Source organism: Pseudophryne corroboree, chromosome 7 (genome assembly GCF_028390025.1).
Source record: "Pseudophryne corroboree isolate aPseCor3 chromosome 7, aPseCor3.hap2, whole genome shotgun sequence".
Taxonomy (NCBI): domain Eukaryota; kingdom Metazoa; phylum Chordata; class Amphibia; order Anura; family Myobatrachidae; genus Pseudophryne; species Pseudophryne corroboree.
In genome coordinates, this window is record NC_086450.1 from 132,147,984 (window position 1) to 132,152,982 (window position 4,999).

A 4,999-nucleotide genomic window follows, 5' to 3' on the forward strand; every position below is an offset into this window, starting at 1 on the left:
TTCTATGTGACAAACATTGTATCTGATTTATAACTCATTGCAACTACTAATTATGAGTTCTTTTGTTAGCTATCATATTACCGTCCTGTGCTTTTATGTAAAGTCCCCAAAATGTATGATTTTTCTAGATGATCAAATTATATTAATAGGAGCTCTTTGACCCATATTCTGTATAATTTTATTAACAAACCTGCATATTTGGTAAGAAAATTATAAATCAAGTTTACTTTAAATACCTATTATTGACATTATTTGAGAATTTAAAAAAGCAACGGTCTTGGGGATATTAGCCAGTTATGGGCTTAAGGGACTACTGTTGGAGATGAAATGGTTAAGTAAACAAATACTTAAAAGGAAAGGATGCTGCTTAACCCTCCGTCAGGCGCACCTCTGGGACTCCCAGGCTCAGGCGCAGTGCCTGTTACAAAATTGTCATTAGCACCTAATTAACTAAATTCTAACGCTCCTAAACCGATCAGTGACCTTTATTAGGATGTACAAAGAGCGAAATCGTAGGTTTTACGGGCCATTTTAGCAGAAAATCTGAAGCAAAAAACAGAAAACACAAACATGATTATAAGTTTGGGCGCAGTGTGCCCGAGAGGCCACCCTGGACAAACCTACATATTTCTGCAAAATATCCACAACCTTTATAATTTTCATTCATAAAATTAGCAAAATAAACAATTAATAGATGAAAATAAAAGGAAAAACGAACCTTCAAAAGTTGGAGGAGATTGGGCGCAGTGTGCCTGAGAGGCCAGGAGGGTCACTACTGCATTCCACGCAGGCGGCGGGAAAACTAACTAGGGGGGTTTCGAACAGCACCTAGAGATAGGGTGGTACTAGGAGGGACAGGACCCTGCATCCCCTTGGGACAGAGAGGGGAGTGAGAGCAGCTTTGCGGCACCTGTCAGTTCAGCTGTGCCTGACTGAGGGTTAATAGAAACTGTTGGGTTTGTCAATAAATTAGCCTTCTTCATCCATGTTAGAAACATGGTCACCTATCATGAATGGTACAATGCTGGAGGTCTGTGGATTCTGCCTTTAAAGCACAAAGAACTTGCAAATTATTGAAGCTAGGAAATGGGGTTTAGGAGGGAATCGCACCAGTCCAAAAAGGATTTTTTGAACAATTAGTAGCCTCTGAAAAAACTGAATTTAAATGGAATTTCTTCTATATATGGCAACCATGGATGTTGTAGGGGTTAGTCCCAGTATCATATAATGTTGCTTTCAGTGGTGCTCCCTAGAGTCAGAGAGTATCAAGTACAAAAGGACCAAAAAGAGAGGTTTGAAAGAAAGGACTCTTTTTTGGGAGCACTCTTAATTCAGAGGTTATTGGTATAATTTGTAAATTATCAATAAAAACAATTTAATTAACGAAAGTCAAATTCTAGGAGTGACTGTATGTGAAAAACATAGCTTAGCGAAAATATTGATAAATTAAATTATTCGTGATCTCCAAATTCACGATTTACAAATTGCCAGGAGTAAAATTCTGTGATGCTTTTGTCAACAAAATTCTGCATACTATATCTTATGAAATGTATGATTATCATTCATACTGCTAATATCCATTACGGATTTTTATAAATGCAGGGAATAAAATCATTGGTCATGCGAATCCCAATATTGGATGACATAAAGTTGAGTGCCACTGTGTCCAATAGCCAATTTATTGCAGTACCAGGGTGTTCAAAGGAGGTCTCCCTTCCTCGTACTGACCCGGCCTTTCACTGCTTAGCTTCCAAGTTCAGAAGAGATTAGGCATCTCCAGTGAAGTGTGACCGCAATTATTGGACTTCTCTCTTTGGTCACTCCAAATGTATGCCAAATGGTTGCTATATATTAGGAATGGAGAGTATACGTGATTCGTAACAGGTAAGTTACAAATGAAAAAGATTACATGCAATCAGCTGATTGATCAGCATATGGCACAACGATCACAGAGGTTAATTATATCTGCATAAACACTTAGATATGTGGAAAAAATTCAAATGTACCACATCTAAGATAATATGTGACTAATATGATAATATGTCACATATTATCTTAGATGTGGTACATTTGAATTTTTTCCACATATCTAAGTGTTTATGCAGATATAATTAACCTCTGTGATCGTTGTGCCATATGCTGATAAATCTGCTGATTGCATGTAATCTCTTTCATTTGTAACTTAATTGTTACGAATCACGTATACTCTCCATTCCTAATATATAGCAACCATTTGGCATACATTTGGAGTGACCAAAGAGAGAAGTCCAATAATTGCGGTCACACTTCACTGGAGATGCCCAATCTCTTCTGAACTTGGAAGCTAAGCAGTGAAAGGCCGGGTCAGTACGAGGAAGGGAGACCTCCTTTGAACACCCTGGTACTGCAATTAATTGGCTATTGGAAACAGTGGCACTCAACTTTATGTCATCCAATATTGGGATTCGCATGACCAATGATTTTATTCCCTGCATTTATAAAAATCCGTAATGGATATTAGCAGTATGAATGATGGTCATACATTTCATAAGATATAGTATGCAGAATTTTGTTGACAAAAGCATCACAGAATTTTACTCCTGGCAATTTGTAAATCGTGAATTTGGAGATCACGAATAATTTAATTTATCAATATTTTCGCTAAGCTATGTTTTTCACATACAGTCACTCCTAGAATTTGACTTTCGTTAATTAAATTGTTTTTATTGATAATTTACAAATTATACCAAAAACATCTGAATTAAGAGTGCTCCCAAAAAAGAGTCCTTTCTTTCAAACCTCTCTTTTTGGTCCTTTTGTAAATTATTGAAGCTGTCAGGAGCTAAAAGGTGATTGTAAAGAAACTATTTATGTAATGTCCATCCTGTGCATCCCCTGCAGAGAGTTAAACTGTCGCTTAAATCATGGGGAAAGATTTTCTTTCAAACAGAATGTGGCACCCAAAGTATTGAATAATATACATTTGTGTATAGAGTTGGCAAAGGATTCTGTTAGCACAAGTTCCCATATGCACTATAATAATGTTGGGTCATTTACAGTGGAATGATTGGGCCAGGGCAAATTCAGTATCAGAGACATTTAAGGTGTCAAGATGCAGACAGAGCAAATCACCAAAGGAGAAGCCACAGTTTGTTAAGTCGTTCCCTTATTGTTGATGTATTCTACTCAGGGGAGCTGAGAGTAGGGGTAAATGCCAGTCCACTCTACTGAACCACATGCTCTGGTCTTCGGGGCATGGTGTGGGGGCTAAAGCCTTCTTCAGTTCCTGTATATTGACAAATATATAGTTCAACTTCTCTTGTGTATGTTGCAATATGTCACAACATAATACTCACAATTCCTGTTTATACATTAATGTCATCAAAAATATGAATATCTGATATAGGTTTAATAAATGCTAACCCCATTTCAGTTAAACTACAATCACCATTTTCCACACCTACCTGTATACCAAATATTTTCATGACCGCTCACAGTATTCAACACCCATGCTGTAGCCCATAGCAACACAGAAAATGTCTGCTTTAATTTTCTATGCGAAGATAATGACAAAATCTAAATGGTTGTGTTACACAAAACATTTAAAAAGGCGATGAAGCCAAACAAATACTTAAACATGAGCTACTAAACCTGAATAAAAAGAAAGATTGGAAGAAGTGAAATGTGTTTATGTTTTGAGAAATAAAATGTGATAAAAAATGCACAGAAGTGATCAAACATTTGTCAATATTATAATTTCTGATTTTCCTGTTTAATCTTCTGTTTCCTATTCCAAACTGAAAGTTTGTTCTACAGTCTGAGCTTTTGTAGTTTGGCAAAAATAATAATATTGGGCCGACATGCTGTTTTTACAGTTTTTGAGTGGTATCTATTTTGTGGACTGAACCCATGGGCATGAGATTGCATGAGAATGACAGGATTTAGACATTTTGTTAAAATTCTTTCAATAAAAAATAAATAAATAAATATGTAATATAGGAATAACTTACTTACATTTTCTATATTACAATGTACAGGGATGAACTTCACAAAGATGGCTTTTTCAATGTAAGGCTGCAATATATGCGCACTTACCTGAGCCGTAACTAGGTATGTGCAGAAGGGGCACTACACATAGCGCTGCAGGGTAGGGGGGGGGGGGGGGGCTGTTGGCGGCACTTGTCAATCATCTGTTTTATTTACTTTCACTTGCAGCTTCCCCCTTTTTGAAGCCCAGCATCTCCTGACTGCCCCATCTCCTACCCTGACCCCTTCTGTCGCTAATACCTTTACTACATTCAAGAACTCAACTTGAGAATTCTTTGTTATTCAGTCACACTGTCCTTTATTACATCTCAAGATGCTGACATACCCAGGATTCTTACCCATTGCATGTGTCATTGCAGCCAGACAATCTATTCATTGATCTATCTGCATAGAAAGGTAGATAATACTAAACTAGAGAATTCTAACTACTTGGAGCTTATCTTGTACTTTGTGAAAAATGATGAGTATTGCGGTTGAGGAGATCTATGTAGAGTGTGGCTGAAAAGAGATTGGATGTGTGGCTGCACACTACGTGGATCTGCTCAATTGCAATGCTGATTACTTTTTAACAATGTACCAGTAGCTTCATATAGTGTTCATAGTTTTTATACAGGATCAAATAGCTCAACAAGTAGGGTGTTTGTTTAGAATTCAACAAGTTATAGGTTTGAATCCTGGATATGGCAGTATTTGCTTGCTGTGGTATATAAATAAGTGTGTATTATTTATGTATGTATATATATATATATATATATATATATATATCCTATATATTTGCCTTGTAAGTCTGTGCCTGGCCCTCTAACGCTGGGAGGAGTTAGCAGCTCCTGCCCTGTCCAGCACACCACTAGCAGAACTGAGCAGCAGCTCCAGCCACATAATCCCACCACCATCCCCAGCCTGCAGCCACCAGGGGACGGACGCAGCACAGTGGCAGGTACGTACGCACCCCTCCATTCCCCCCTCCACCGGC

General features: G+C 37.6%; 2 pseudogenes; one reads left to right on the forward strand and one right to left on the reverse strand.

The window, feature by feature from the left end:
• Positions 1-1,678: 1,678 nt before the first annotated feature.
• On the reverse strand, positions 1,679-1,798 carry LOC134947249 (5S ribosomal RNA; annotated as a pseudogene).
• Positions 1,799-2,272: 474 nt separating this feature from the next.
• On the forward strand, positions 2,273-2,392 carry LOC134946685 (5S ribosomal RNA; annotated as a pseudogene).
• The last annotated feature ends 2,607 nt before the right edge of the window (positions 2,393-4,999 follow it).